Raw genomic sequence first — 17,097 nt, 5'->3', positions numbered from 1 at the left:
TCATGAGTAGGGATTGTTTTGATCAATCTAGTTGGTAGAAAACAAGAATTTGCTTTTCAACGTGAGTTTGATTGTACCGATAATCAAGCTGAATAAGAAGCTTTGATAATCAGTTTAAAATTGTTGACTAATTTAGGAGCAAAAGATGTATTGATTATGGGTGATTCTTTGTTGGTAATTGTAACATTTCGAAATTTCACGGCCAAAGTTTGTACTCGTGCCTGAGAAAATCGGTTGTTAGTAATTGAAGGAATTGGATGCTTTAAAAATTGTGCCTTATTTTTATTTATTTATTTATTTATTTTAGATCACATTTAGTTACATTCATGAAGGTAAACCATTCACGAGAATAAGATCGACTGAATTTATTATTTCATTAGAATAAAAGAATCTAACAAATTATCAAATGCCCTCTCAATGGGAACTTATTATATTATCGAGTTTGTAGTGGAAATATAAAACTAAATGATAAAACTATCTTCTTATTTATTCAGTATAATCTTCCATAGTGAGATGGTCATCTGCGTCTTCAATCTGTACATCATGTACATCATCTATAGGTTGGAGAGGGTCAACGCCCTACTTATAGTGATGGTTATCCTTTAAGATTAACAATAATTTAAGAAATTAATACGCCCTACTCATAGTGATGGTTATCCTTTAAGATTAACAATAATTCAAGAAATTAATAAAAGTAATGTATGGTTTCTGATACGTCTCGTACTCCACCACTATGAGTGATATTAGTATGTACAACAATTGTATATATGAATGCATCCCTAGCAAAGTATGTGAGGCTCATCATATAGTGTTCATCACAATGTAGAATACAATTTATAGGAAACTCGACTTGCCCCGCATCCCATAACTATGGAGATTCGTCAGCGTGTCTGACACTACTGTGGATTTACGTGAACACCTCGTGGCAGCACAACATATGAGTCAGATGAATTATGTGACACGATTTGTTCATGGAGTGACTATTTGTGACACCCATTCTCGGAAGTAATGTAACATCTATTGTGAATTACTTACATCGATTTGTGCACCACTACCTAAGACCATGGAATTACGCGTCGACCAAGAGGGTCACTAGTTGTGATACCTCTAACACATCACTTGTATAAAAGAGGAAATAAATTGAATTATGAAAATTATGGGAATTCTGAAATTTTAAGACACATGCCCAAGCCATAAAGGTAGATAGCACAAGGCTAACAAAAAAAAGAGGAGAGTAGCAATGGCTAACTCAATAAAGAGGAGAGTAACAATGGCTAACTCAACAAAGAAAAGAGTATCAAGGGCTAACTTAACAAAAGAGGAGAGTAACAAGGGCTAACTCAATAAAGAGGTGAGTATCAAGGGCTAACTCAACAAAAGAGGAGAGTTCCAAGGGCTAACTCAATAAAAGAGGAGAGTATCAAGGGATAACTTAAAAAAATTGGTAAAGGCAAGGGTAAGGCTTGTATCGATCACCCCACATAAATTAATACGGATCATGCATAGTTAAAATCATACCTTAACCATAATTCCCAAAGGATAAATAATTGTTGGTGGTAAATCAAACAATTGCAAGGAAAGAATCATAGTAACATTAAAGCAAAGCGTGTAAAAGGTAAGATAAATCATATCAACTTAAAGCAAGGTAAGCTTAAAGTAATCCCTCAGCTTTACTAGTATGATAGTCTACTACTGAAGTTATATGTCCAGATGTAAATTTTATCCTAAATCACATGAATAGTTAAGATTTAACTAAGGTTCAATTTCCGATGATGTTAAGTCCAGACTAATGTGATTAAATTTGAAAATGTAAACTGCCTTGTTAGAGAGGTGGATGCCTTACCTTATTCGGTTCTTGAATTTCTATCCAGGTCCAAGTGCACTCAACCGTTAAATCGACCCTGAATTCTCCTCCTCCTCCTCCTTCTTAGCTTGGACAAAGATTCTAGACGAATAAGGACCTCAAGTCGTCCAATATCAACCAAGTTAACTCAGTTTAATGCTTAAGCTCCCTCTCTACTCAACCGAGTCTATAACTTGGTACGACAACGAGTGGTCAGCAGGAGTCTCTCTCTCTCTCTCTCTCTCTTTTCTCTCTCTCTCTCTCTCTTATTTTGCATCCTCCAGTGTCAGACGATGAGAGAATATATAGGGTGTAAGAGTCCTAGACTCTTCGTGCGTATCTTTTGCATTATTCCTGTTGCCCAAGAACGGAGCAGCGTGATCACTGTCCGCAGTCATCTTACTTCCAGATCACATTGCTGATCTCTCCTTTTTTCTTTTAGTGATCAAGTCGGATCTGGATGGGTTATCGTCTGGACACCTTGGATCCTACAATGGGTAGACTTTCACAGCCCGGGCCGTTATCTTGACGAGGAAGATGATCTCATTTTAATAGTGGATCATTCCCTGTTCTACATTCATTCGTGAGGTTTCTTATGGATGATTCGGATTTGTTTAGGGATGCTTGGGGCATCTTAAAAATGAAGGTTCAGATCACTCCTGTTGGTGGGTCCCGCGAAAACGTGTAGCGTCCGTTTTCTTGAGCAGTTTGCGGGCTGGTTCTGGGTCCTAGTAGATCTTGGCGTCATGGAGGTCTTTCCGATCTCCCGACATTTTGGATTGGGATCGGATCTCCCTTCAATGGAGATTGAAGGGATTAGATTCCCTTTGAATCATTGGGTCTGAGATTTTCAGTAGCGTGATATTCTTGCTCGTGCGGCATTTTGCTATCGTGAGTGGAAAAGACATAGTTGCTGGTTCAACTGCTGGATTGAGTGGGGTCCACTTATGGTGTGCCTTCGGGAAATCCACACCCTTCATTAGCTTCCTCGCCTCGTGTTGACCCATGGGCCTGAATTTGAGGTGGATCTTTTGATTGGGTGGCCCACATATGGAGCAGAGAGATGGGATAAAACCCATTAATACAACCTATTTTTGGTTACCCGCGCAGAAGAATGCTATTTAGTTTGGGTTGTTCAGGATAGGTGGGGTCCACTTCTGATGAATTTTCAGAATATCTGCGCCCTTCACCATTTTCAGCATGTCGTGTTGGGTCATGGGACTAAATATGGAGTTGATCTGAGGCTTAAGTAGGCTTTTTCTTGAAAGTACTCCTGGCGGGTGCCAAAACGAACTTGATCTTAATTAACGGTCCATGTTCAATGATTGGGGCCTAATTTTTGGAAAAATGTGTAGTTAATATAGGTAAATGGTTAGACAAAATTTGGTGGTTAATCAATGGTGGGAACCGTCTAAACTAAAATGTCATCTTTTGCGTCAAAAATGAAGGAACTGGCTTCAGCGTTCAACAATGTAGGATCATAGATTGGGGTCCAAATTTTGTATGATGTCATAGTCATGTGAGGCAAAGGTGTGGTCTAAGTTTAAGTTTTGATGGACGATGGGAAGTGGTTAAATCTGAAGATCTAGATTTATACAGAGTTGGTAAGCCTCAAAAGGATAACTTCGCCCCTAAGTAAAAGCCTACCAAAGTGGGATCTTCATATTTAACACTTAGTCCATATGATGGGTAACCTAATTCGTTCATATGAATGGAAATACCTTATTACAATTACCTACGAGCTTTTCTTAATCGATGGACACCAAAATCAATGATTAAGGGGTTGATTTGTCAATTGGGCCACTTTTACAATGATATATGGCTGAAATTCGACATGTGTGGTTAATTTATGATACATAGGTATGGTATGAAATTTCACATCCAATGGATCATGAGAACCATGTGATCTGGAATTCAAGGGTCTAAGTTAATGGCATTTTCGTTATTATTGATGATCTAAGGGTTTTGGGAAATCTAACGGTTCTACAAGGTTGGGGGCATGTTTCTAAGAAATTCTTATAAAAAACTTACATGTAAATCATTATGAATAGAGAGTTATTCACCGATTTAGTTAAGGGAAGGTACATACATCAAACCACATGGTCAACGGTGGGATTCATGTTGGAGAATAGATGTGGGGTTAGGATAGCTAAACTGGTATTGTTCACATGTACATATTGAGTTAAATTTCATGGTAACACTCGAGCACTTTCAATACTCAGGTCTTGAAAGTTCAGGGTATTATAGTAATAAACTAACTCATTAGTTTGTTTAATTGTATAACTTTGCATTCATATTATCTGTTGGTAATACAGTTGCTAAGTAGATTTGATAAGGTTGAGTTAAATACATAACTTGAGAAAAAAGATATTAATGCCAGTGAAATGGAAAAGTTAGCATCAGGGCTTCAAATCGTTCAAGGATTTAAAGAAAGAATCGTGATTGTTTAAAGGAAGTCATTACCCTCAGCTTTTTAGAGGGAATGGACCGACGAAAGCTACCTGGTCGAGGTGAACGACGTTGATTGGAGAGGTCTAATTATAGAATATCTTCGGTCTTCATAGACCAAGGTCGCTGAGATATTAGGAGGACAGCTATAAATTATGTGTTGATCGATGAGGAGTTGTATCGAAAAGATGTTGAAATATGTTATTGCGATGTTTGATATTAAAAAAAAAAGGATCTATGTTAGCCATGGGTAAAGTACACAAAGGAATTTGTGGAGTACAATAAGTTGGAAGGGAAATGAGACTTATACTTTGATGTGATAGGTATTTCTAGCTGACCATGTCTGTCAATTGCATCACCAAAAATGCACCCCATGTGCATGGAATTTCACACCTAATTAATAAAGGTATAGTTTGCTTTGATTGGAAATTATGCAAGCCTACGTGCACGGTGACCATGGATGTCCCTGGTAGCTGATGCTATGGGGCCCACCGTGATGTATGTGTTTTACATTGATTTTCTCCATTCATTTTCCCAGCTCATTTTAGGGCATGAGCTTAGAAAAGAAGTAGCTCCAAAGCTCAAGAGAAGCACACCACAGGAAACAATGGTGATTTAACACCCACCGTTAAAAACTTGTTAAGGGCACAAAAGTTTTGGATTAAGCTGATAATCTATGTTTTCCTTTCATCCAGGTCTGGATGATCTTGTCAATCAAGTTGGATGGAAAATAAGCATCATGGTGGGCCCTATTAAGGTTTCCAAGTGGTCTACTTGAGCTTTGGTTCCGTTTCATCTTTAGGCTCATGCCCTAAAATAAGTTGGCAAAACAAATGGACAATGTGGATATAAAATACATACATCACGGTGGGCCACCCATGTTCCCAGTGGATATCTTGGGAAAAATCAATGTGAGAAGGGCTCAGTACCAACATTAAATCAATGCAGGAATGGCTCATTAATTCCATTGACACTCGGGTCATTCAAACGGTACTCTAACATGTAACCATTGGCCGGGTATATGACAGAGGCCATTCGAAAAAAATTGCCACTTCAATTAATGCTCAATGGTCACTATAGAGAGGCTTCTCACCCCAGTGTAGGCTAACAATTCAGACATAGTGTCTCATACCACCATGCCCGACTTATGAGTCTTTGTGAGATCATAACGCACTAACAGTTATGAGTAGACTGAAATCAACAGTAACAATGGTATCTCAGATTCTATTAAATGTTATACAATCACCTAGCATAAGAATGAACAGCTCTGCATTAGACCAATCCGATCGACTATAGAGAACCCTGGACAGAACCGACATCGGGTGCAAAGCATCTCATGTAGTTCCAACTACTATCGGTCATCCGTGTTTAACCTCAGTCGACCATATAAGTCTAGAATATCCAACCCAAAGTGGGTTACTCACTTATGCAATTTGCATGGTTTAACCCACCACATGAACAAATCAGATTATCAAACTGTAACATCCCGAATTTTCACGACTAAAGTTTATACTCATGCTTGAAAAAATTGGGTGTTAATAATTGAATAAATTGGATGCTTTAAAAATTGCACCATATTTTTTTTTTCATTTAGATCATATCCAGTTACATTCATGAAGGTAACCATTCACGAAAATAAAATCGACTGTATTTATTATTTCATTAGAGTAAAGAATTCAACAAATCATCAAATGCCCTCTAAATGAGAGATTATTACCTTATCGAGTTTGCAGTGGAAACATAAAACTAAATCATAAAACTATCTTCTTATTCATTTAGTATAATCTTCCATAACGAGATGGTCCTTTGTGTCTTCAATCTGTACGTCACATGCATCATCTGTACGGTTGGAGAGGATCAATGCCCTACTCATAGTGATGATTATCTTTTAAGATTAATAATAATTCAAGAGATTCATAAAAGTAATGTAAGAGTTTTAATACTTCTCGTACTCTACTACTATGAGGGGTATTAGCATGTGCAAACAACCTACACGAGATGCATGCCTAGCAAAGTGTGTGCAGCTCACCATACGTAGTGATCATCACAATGTAGATTGTAATTTATAGAAAACTCGACTCGACCCGCATCTTATAACTATGGATATTTGTCGGCATGTCCAACGCTACCATGGATTTATGTGAACAACTCGAGGCGGCACAACACATGAGTCAGATGAATTACGTGACACGATTTGTTATGGAGTGACTAGTTGCGACATCCAATCCCGGAAGTGATGTAACACGCATTGCGGATTACTTACATCGATTTGTACATCACTACCTGAAAACCCATGGAATTACGAGTCAACCAAGAGGGTCTTTACCCAGAGCGCATTACATGCATGATATAATAATTGAATCACTAGTTGTGATACCTTCAACACATCACTTATATCAAAGAGAATGTAAACTGAATCATGAGGGTTTTAGGATACCAAGACCCATGCCCAAGCCTTAAAGATAGATATCACAAGACTAATAAAATAAGGATGAGAGTAGCCGTCGAGGGTTAAATATTGCATATTATCCCCCATTTATATCTTGATTTTATGAACATGATAATGCTTAATGTTCTATTTTACTCATGTTTGTGTTGCAAGGTAAATTTAAGAGCTTGGACTAAAAATAGTGCTAAAAGCATAGATTTGATGCTCAAGAATCACAAAGGCAAGGGATGGATCTTAGGAAACCAAGATTGAAAAATTCACATGCCAAAGATCCAAGAAAACCAAGTGAGAAATGAAGAGAATCAAAGATTTGAAATGAATAAAAGGAATCTTGAAATTGTCTTGAAAAAGCATATTCTGAAACTCTGGGTTATTCTGTGAAATCGTGCAGAGTGAAGTTTATTTTACGAAACTGGCATAGTGAAGTCTCTTTTAGCAAACAGTGTAAATTTGAGGCAGTTTTTAGAGTTTTCCAACTAGGTGCGTAACTTGGAGTTCCACAACTATAAATAAGACTCCCTAGGATGTTCCTAGGCATCTTCTAAGGTTTAAGGAGTAGAGCAAAAGGGTGGAGAAGCCGTCGCCAAGAGTTTTTTTCTTCTTCCTTAGTTGTTTTCATGCTTTCTTCTAGGGTTTTAGATCCAATTAGGTCTATGGTTAGCTAAACCTAGTTAGGGCTAAGAGGTGAAGCTTGTAACATGATGGAATGTTTCTATTACTTTGATTCATTTTTCTGTTGAACTCCATGGATTCTATATTTGATATTTAACGAATACTTTCAATTTTTAATGGTTTATTGTGACTCAAATTACAGTAGATTTGCAATAACTTTGAGTATCTTCTTTTCCTGATTTGAGATTGTGAAACTAGTAAGTTATGTTATTCACCTTCGTCCCTTAGGCATGGTAGGGTGATGGAATCCTTCCTAACCTTCACAATTCTCCTGCTTTAAGATTATGGGATTGGTAAATCCTGTTATTTGCTATTGTCTCCTGGGCATGGTTTGGTGATGGAATCCCTGCTAATTATCATAGTTCTCCTTCATTGAGAATTAGGTTAATGAAAGTTCAAATTTGGTTTTATTGATATATTTTCCATTTGGATAGGATAAGACTCCAATTCTAATTGTGTTACTTGAATAAAGTAACAAGGCTCCCTGATTACTACAAGTGGATCCTTAGCACCCTAGTTCGCAGCTTTAAATTCTTAGTTTTAATTACTCTATTCACAATTACTCTTTCAAATACTTCAGAATTAGTTTCATATCTTCTTCTAGTTTTACTTCTAGTTAATTTCAGAAATGTACAAGTTTCAGTCCCTGTGGATTCGACCTCGGTCTTATTGAGATTATTACTACATCGTGACCCTACACTTGGGGTTGTGAACAAGTTTTTGGCGCCATTGCCAGGGATTGACGATTGCATTTTCTGGATTTAATTAGTTTTGAAATTAGGTTAAGATTATGATTTTTTTACTTTTTATTTTTAGGTTAGGGTTTTGTCAGAATTATTTTAAAAACTAACTTAGCTTTTTATTTCTATGTTTAGAAACTTTTTTTTTTTTAGAAACTAATTTACTTTCTAATTTTAGGATAGAAACATTCCTAATTTGTTTTTAGAAACTAATTTTTTATTTTTTAGAAACTTTCATAATCTGTTTTTAGAAACTAATTTCCTTTCCTTTTTCTGTTTTTAGAAACTAACTTACTTTCTATTTTTGGAAACTTTCCTTTTTTTTTTTTTTTTTTTTTAGAAACTAGGTTGCTTTCTTAGTTCTTTTTTAGAAACTAATTTACTTTCCTTTTTCTTTTGCAGGATCCCAAAATAGAAACTTCTAATTTAGTAACTTCTTTCTAATTCTCTTTCTTTTTATTTCTAGATTTAGAAACTTCTTTAATTTTTTTAGAAACTTACCTTCTATTTCTAGATTTAGAAACTTTCCTAATTTTTTTTAGAAACTAACTTTTCTTTCTATTTCTAGATTTAGAAACCTTTCTAATTTGTTTTTAGAAGCTAACTTTTCTTTCTATTTTTAGATTTAAAAACTTTCCTAATTTGTTTTTAGAAACTAATTTGTTTTTAAGACTAACTTTTTGTTTCGTTTTTAGATTAGGGTTTTTTTTTTAAATTTATTTTTTAAAAACTAACTAAGTTTTCTGTTTTGTAGGATCTTAACATAGAAATCTCCAATCTGGTAACCTCTTTCTAATTTCCTCTGTATTTCTTATTGCTTTAGTTTTCTTTCTTCTTATGTTAAGTTAGATTAGAAACTGAAGGTTGTGAGTGTTTCATGCCCAAGTGGGTCCGAGATAACACTCAACATCTCTTGAGTGAAAGAGGACTAGTTGAAGGATTGCCTATCCATCACATGATTATTCATCCCTTGAGATCCTCTGAGTCATTAGAAGTTATGACTGCAATTCCACCTCAACTTCAAGTTGAGAAAGCTCAGGATCAGAATGAGGTGCATCATGCACCCCCGCCTCGTACTCTACGAGATGATTTACAACCAGCGGGGGTGATCACACCATCCTTCATGGCTTTTTCAGAAAATTCAAGACATATGAATATCAAGCCGGGAGTGGTCCAACTCCTTCCAAAATTCCATGGACTTAAATCCAAAAATCCATCTCTACACTTGAAAGAATTTGATGAGATAATAGCCACTCTATACTTTCCTAATGTGTCTAAGGACATGATCAGGCGGAAACTCTTTCCCTTCTCCTTAAAAGAAAAGGCTAAGACATGATTGCACTCCCTATGCCCACGATTGATTGGTAGATGGAACGACATGATAAGGGAGTTCACTAAGAAAATTTTCCCATATCATAAAATGATCACCCTCTGAAAGTCAATCATGAATTTCACCTAAAAAGAAGATGAAACATTCTTCCAATGTTAGGAGCGGTTCATGGATTTTGTCAGTTCATGCCCACAACAGGGTTTTGAATTGTGGCGCATTACAAATTTCTTCTATGATGGACTGACATATTCCATGCCCCAATTGGTCGAGACGATGTGCAATGGGGAATTCATGAACAAAGATGTCAATGATGTGTGGGATTATTTAGACATATTAGCTAAAAACGTAAAATCATGGGACATCTCTCCAAAACCCACCACTTCTAAGCCTACTCGATCAAAGGAAAGGGGATGAATGTATACTTTAAAAGAAGAAGATGACTTGAGTATAAGGGTGGCCAATCTCACAAGAAGAGTCAAGGCCATGGAAGTTTAGAAGGATAAGGCTAAGGAAGTAGTTTGCGATATTTACACTCGCAACATACATGCAACTAAAAATTGTCCAATAATTCCTGCTTTCCAAGAAATTCTGAATGAGAAGTCAAATGCCTTGAACAACTACCAAAGACCTTTTAGTGGATCCACCTTAAATACTTACAACTCCAGCTGGAGGAATGGACAAAATGCTACTCCTCAAGGATTCTCTAACCAATTCCTAAATCAAGGGAACCTTCAAGAGGATCTTGTCGTAAAACACCTTCAAAATCAAGAGCTTTTCAATCAGAGTATATTGCAAGCCATTTAAGACCTTTCAAAGGACATACAGAGGTGTGAGAAATTTTTTTTTTATTGAGGAGAAAGGGATCTTTCTGGCCCAACCTCTCCCCAACCCTAAACCGCAATACGAAATTAGTGACCCAAGCTCTTCAAATCAATATGTGGAACAATCTAAGTCTATCACCACTCTTTGGAGTGGTAAAACAATTGACAAACTATTTCAGTAAAGATTGAAAATTCTAAGGATTCGGAAGAAGACACGGATGATAGACCAAGCATTGCCCCACATGGGTTAGAATCGGAACCTCAAGGTAGGTCGATTGCTCCATTCCCTCAGCGGTTGATTGTACCAAAACCTCTATCAAATCTCAAGATATTCTAGAGGTGCTTAAACAAGTGAAGGTCAACATCCCTCTACTAGATGCCGTTAAACAAATCCCATCATATGCCAAATTTCTGAAAGATCTATGCACTACTAAGAGACAACAGACTATTCAACGAAGAATTTTTCTGATAGAAAAAGTGAGTGCCATCCTTAAGCAAGATGTGCCACAAAAGTACAAAGACCCCAGTAGCCCAACCATCACTTGTGTAATTGGGAACTACCGAATTGAGCACACACTTCTTGACTTGGGGGCGAGTGTTAATCTGATTTCTTACTCGATTTACAAACAACTGGGCATATGTGAATTAAAACCCACCCGGACTATATTACAACTTGCTGATCGATCAGTTCATGTATTGAGAGGGATCATTGAGGATGTGTTGGTCCAGGTTGATAAATTCTACTATCCAGTAGATTTTATTGTCTTGGATACTCAACCCATCATGGATATGAGCACTCAGATTCCTGTCATTCTTGGTCGCCCATTCCTTGTTACATCAAATGAAATCATTGATTGCAAGAATGGAGTTATGAGTTTATCTTTCAGAAATATGACATTGGGGCTTAATATCTTTTTCAATATGAGTAAACAGGCAAAGAATGATGACGAGGACCACGACATTAATATGATTGACTCATTCGTGGAAGATAGAGCGCTCCTGACTCTATACTCTGCCCCTCTTGAGATGTGTTTGGCCCACTCTCCTGATTTGGATGATGACACGATTAAGGAGATGGATGTCATGCTTGAAACTACACTGGTACTTGAAGTTAACCGGTGGAGGCCATAATTTGAAGATTTACCCTAAACTGATGTAATGCCCCTATCGTTTAGCTTCAAGATACCGAAGATTGACCTAAAACCTTTGCCTACTGATCTTGAACAGGTTTATTTAGGTCAAGAAGAGACATACCCGGTGGTGATTTCATCCCACCTTGAGAAAAAATAAGAGAGTATGCTCATTTCTACTCTCCAAAAAGATAAAGGAGTAATTGGGCATATCATCACAGATCTCGATGTGGTGAATGAACTCCTTTCAACTGAATGTTTCGACTCTCTGAAAGATTGCTTGGCACACTTTGAAGATTCAAATACTCCCATGATAAAAAAATATGGTGAATGTCTTGCGAGACAATACTCGATAGTTAATATTGACTGAGAGAACCCTTATTCTGAAGCCCCTCCTTCCACAGATCTTAAATGTTTACCATTAAAGGAGGAGGAGCTGAAAGTTGAACCGAAGCCTGAAATTTCAGAATATGCTGAGATTACATCACCCATTGAGAATTTCTCTAAATTTTATGTACTTGTAGTCTCTGATTCACCAGTTGTGCTAACTCTAAAACTTTCTGTCTCAGGTAAATCATATGTACTTTGGACACCTCAGGAGATTAAAAGGAAATTTTATGTTGAGGTTCACAAATTTCTCTGAAAAATCATGCTCCAAGGCATCTAAGCCTATTGCAAAAAGGGCTTTTAGATGATCTTGTTATGAAACCTACTAAGAAATTTATTAAGATACTGGCCAGAGGAGGAACCTTGCGGCATGACTAAGTAGTTTTTCCTTGTTTTCCTAGTTAGGTTTATTACTTTCAAAGAATTTATGATTAAGATAGTTTGCTTTTCACCGTTTAGGATATTTTACTTTTTATTGTTTTAGAAAGTTTACTTTCTAGTGGTTTAATTCTTGTGCTAACCCATCTTCACATTGAGATATTTTAAATTAAAAAACCCTCGGAATTCCTTCTTCAGGTAATACCTTTTCACACTACAAGAAAACCCACTTTTACCGATGAAAATTTTTATTGCTAAAAGTGATTTTTTCATAGGTAAAAAGTTTTACCGGCAAAAATTTTCGTCGGTAAATTCGTTGGTAAAAAGTGTCAGAAAAGGTTTTTACTGACGAAAAAAATTTCTTCGCCAAAGTTAAGACTTTTACCGATGAATTTTTTCATCAGTAAAAAACTTTTGCCAACGAATTTTTTCGTCGGTAAAAAATAAGTAAAAAACTTTTACCGATGAATTTTTTCGTAGGTAAAAATATTTACAAACTTTTACCGGTGAATTTTTTCATCGGTAAAAAATAAGAAAAAAAACTTTTATCGATGATTTGGTTTGTAGGTAAAAATATTTCACGATACTTTTATCGACGATTTTCTTTGTAGGTAAAAATATTTCACGATACTTTTACCTACGAAAATTTTCGTTGGTACAAATATTTACAAAACTTTTACCGATGAATTATTTCGTTGGTAAAAAATAAGTAAAAAACTTTTACCGATGAGTTTTATCATAGGTAAAAATATATTACAAAACTTTTCCCTACGAAGATCTTCGTTGGTAAAAATGTGGATGAGTCTTTTACCTACGAAAATATTCGTAGGTAAAAAACATGGATGAGACTTTTACCTATGAAATATTTCGTAGGTAAAAGTCTTTTTTTTTTTCAATATTCTAGCACAAAATTCCTGATATACATGTGTCACAATATATTTTATCATATTCTTCCTATTATATAATATATTTCATCATATTCATATTCGCATCCATCTAAACCCAAACTACGTAAATCCATCCAAACATAAACTACATTCATCTAAACATAAACTTCATCCATCCAAACACAAACAATCTTATCCACATCACATTCATGCATGCATAAATACATATAAGCTTAACATCATAAATAAAATACAAAAAATTATTCATAGCCTATTTCCTGGTGGGGCTCACAAAATTCAGTGTGGTAAACACATCGCCGACTGTGCACACACATCTAGGTCCTTACTTATGCCTTCATGGTAGATTCAAAATAGTTTTAATACAAGGTCACGAGTTCAAGTACCCATTGTAGCCGTAAGTGACTTTGGTGTATGAGTGTGTGTTAAAAGAAAAGGAAAAAAAGAAAATGTTGATTTATGTTTTGGGTTGAGCCTAATGGTACTTGGTGATTTCTCATCAGGTAGAAATTATTATTAGTTGTTTTTAGAAAGGTGAGATTAGGCCGCTTATAATTATATTAACATGATAAAATGTTGTACGTATATTTGAGCAGACACCATAAAATAAACAATCGTATGGAAAAAAATAAATGAAAAGAGAGAGAACATATGAGAGGTGATCCTTATCTCCTTTGATGGATTCAAGCTGCATGTGCCCTACCCAACTTCCTATAAGGAGAAGTTATATGGGTCTTGGAATAATGTTGGTGACAAATCCACCTTGTCTATTAATATTATCATATTGTATTAGGACATGACTCTAAAAATGAGAAAAATCCAAATCTCAAATAATCTATGCCAAAGAGATAGTGGAGATGGAAATAGATGCATTGTGATGCTTGAGTTCGAATATGCTTGCCAACAAAGCAAGATTTTCTAGTTTGTTGCCATGTGATTGGGCTATACATTATTACATCAATCGGGTTCGGGTTCGGGATCGGGTTTAGGTTTGGGTTTTTAAGTTTAGGTTTAGGTTTAGGTTAGGGAGTTGAGATTATGATTAGGCATAGGTTTAGGTTTAGGGATTTGAGAATACATTTAGGTCTTAGGTTTAGGTTTAGGTTTAGGTTTTAGGTTTAGGTTAAGATTAGGTTATAGGTTATAAGTTTAGGTTATAGGTTATAGGTTAAGGTTTAGGTTATAGGTTTTGGCTTAGGTTAAGGTTATAGCTTTAGGTTTAGGTTAAGGTTTAGGTTTAGGTTATAGGTTTAGGTTAAGGTTTAGGTTATAGGTTATATGTTATAGCTTTAGAGAATTGAGAATAGGTTAAGGTTTAGGTTTAGGAAATCGGGTTCGGGTTCGGGATCGGGTTTAGGATTGGGTTTTCAAGTTTAGGTTTAGGTTTAGGTTAGAGAGTTGAGATTAGGATTAGGTGTAGGTTTAAGTTTAGGGATTTGACAATGCATTTAGGTTTTATGTTTAGGTTTAGGTTTTAGGTTTAGTTTATAAGTGTAGGTTATAGGTTTAAGTTTAGGTTAGGTTATAGGTTAAGGTTTACAGAATTGAGTTTAGGTTATAGGTTAAGGTTTAGGTTTAGGTTATAGGTTTTGGGATTTGAGAATAGGTTTAGGTTATAAGTATAGGTTTAGGTTAATGTTGTAGGTTATAAGTTTATGTTAATGTTGTAGGTTATAGGTTATAGGTTTAGGTTTAGGTTTAGGGATTTGAGAATACATTTACGTTTTAGGTTTTGGTTTAGGTTTTACGTTTAGGTTAAGGTTACAGGTTTAGTTTAGGTTTAGGTTTATGTTATAAGTGTAGGTTATAGGTTTAGGTTTAGGTTAGGTTATAAGTTAAGGTTTAGGGAATTGAGCTTAGGTTATAGGTTATAGGTTATAGGTTAAGGATTAGGAAATAGGTTAAGGTTTAGGTTATAGGTTATAGGTTTTGGGATTTGAGAATAGGTTTAGGTTGTTGTTGTACGTTATAGGTTTAGGTTATAAGTTTATGTTAATGTTGTAGGTTATAGGTTTAGGTTTAGGTTTAAGGATTTGAGAATACATTTAGGTTTTAGGTTTAGGTTTAGGTTAAGGTTACATGTTTAGGTTTAGGTTATAAGTGTAGGTTATAGGTTTAGGTTTAGGTTAGGTTATATGTTAAGGTTTAGGGAATTGAGTTTAGGTTATAGGTTATAGGTTAAGGTTATAGGTTATAGGTTAGGTTATATGTTAAGGTTTAGGGAATTGAGTTTAGGTTATAGGTTATAGGTTAAGGTTATAGGTTAAGGTTTATGTTATAGGTTAAGGATTAGGTTTAGGTTTAGGTTTAAGTTATAGGTTTTGGAATTTGAGAATAGGTTTTGGCTAAAAGTATAGGTTTAGGTTTAGGTTTTACGTTTAGGTTAAGGCTACAGGTTTAGGTTTTAGGTTTAGGTTTAGGTTTTACGTTTAGGTTAAGGCTACAGGTTTAGGTTATAGGTTTAGGTTTAGATTATAAGTGTAGGTTATCGGTTCAGGTTTAAGTTAGGTTATAGGTTAAGGTTTAGGGAATTGAGAATAAGTTAAGGTTTAGGTTTAGGAAATCGGGTTCGAGTTCGGGTTTAGGTTTGGGTTTTCAAGTTTAGGTTTAGGTTAAGGAGTTGAGATTAGGATTAGGTGTAGGTTTAGGTTTAGGGATTTGAGAATACATTTAGGTTTTAGGTTTAGGTTTAGGTTTTAGGTTTAGGTTAAGGTTATAGGTTTAGGTTTAGGTTATAGGTTATAGGTTTAGGTTTAGGTTATAGGTTATAGCTTTAGGGAATTGAGAATAGGTTAAGGTTTAGGTTTAGGAAATTTGGTTCGGGTTTAAGATCGGGTTTAGGTTTGGGTTTTCAAGTTTGGGTTTAGGTTAAGGAGTTGAGATTAGTATTAGGTGTAGGTTTAGGTTTAAGGATATGAGAATACATTTAGGTTTTAGGTTTTAGGTTTAGGTTAAGGTTATAGGTTTAGGTTATAGGTCTAGGTTAGGTTTAGGTTTAGGTTATAGGTTACAGGTTATAGGTTATAGCTTTAGGAAATTGATAATAGGTTAAGGTTTAGGTTTAGGAAATCGGGTTCGGGTTCGGGATTAGGTTTGGGTTTGGGTTTTCAAGTTTAGGTTTAGGTTTAGGTTAGGGAGTTGAGATTAGGATTAGGTGTAGGTTTAGGTTTAGGGATTTGAGAATACATTTAGGTTTTAGGTTTTAGGTTTAGGTTTAGGTTTTATGTTTAGGTTAAGGTTAGGTTATAGGTTATAAGTTTAGGTTATAGGTTATATAGGTTAAGGTTTAGGTTATAGGTTTATGTTTAGGTTAAGGTTTAGGTTTAGGTTTAGGTTTAGGTTAAGGTTTAGGTTTAGGTTATAGGTTATAGGTTATAGGTTATAGCTTTAGGGAATTGAGAATAGGTTAAGGTTTAGGTTTAGGAAATCGGGTTCGGGTTCGGGATCGGGTTTAGGTTTGATTTTTCAAGTTTAGGTTTAAGTTTAGGTTAGGGAGTTGAGATTAGGATTAGGTGTAGGTTTAGGTTTAGGGATTTGAGAATACATTTAGGTTATAGGTTTAGGTAATAGGTTTAGGTTATAGGTTTAGGCTTAGGTTATAAGTGTAGCTTATAGGTTTAGCTTTAGGTTAAGTTTTAGGTTAAGGTTTAGGGAATTGAGTTTAGGTTATAGGTTATAGGTTTAGGCTATAGGTTATACATTAGAGGTTAAGGTTTAGGTTTAGTTTATAGGTTTAGGATTAGGTAAAGGTTTAGGTTTAGGTTATAGGTTTTTGGATTTGAGAATAGGTTTAGGTTATAAGTATAGGTTTAGGTTAATGTTGTAGGTTATAAGTTTATGTTAATGTTGTAGGTCATAGGTTTACGTTATCAGTTTAGGTTTAGGTTTAGGTTTAGGGATTTGAGAATACATTTACATTTTAGGTTTAGGTTTAGGTTTAGGTTTAGTTTTAGGTTATAAGTGTAGGTTATAGGTTTAGGTTTAGGTTAGGTTA

At 35.5% G+C, this 17,097-nt stretch overlaps 1 non-coding gene across 1 annotated transcript; it reads right to left on the bottom strand.

Moving 5' to 3' along the window:
* Window positions 1–9,578: 9,578 nt before the first annotated feature.
* Window positions 9,579–9,685, bottom strand: LOC131250381 (small nucleolar RNA R71). The gene has a single exon (XR_009173308.1). It is a non-coding gene; the product is annotated as a small nucleolar RNA R71 (small nucleolar RNA).
* Between the last annotated feature and the right edge of the window lie 7,412 nt (window positions 9,686–17,097).

Source organism: Magnolia sinica, chromosome 6 (genome assembly GCF_029962835.1).
Source record: "Magnolia sinica isolate HGM2019 chromosome 6, MsV1, whole genome shotgun sequence".
NCBI lineage: Eukaryota > Viridiplantae > Streptophyta > Magnoliopsida > Magnoliales > Magnoliaceae > Magnolia > Magnolia sinica.
The sequence above is the reverse complement of the archived record's forward strand: the minus strand, read 5'-3'. Positions and strand labels throughout refer to the sequence as shown.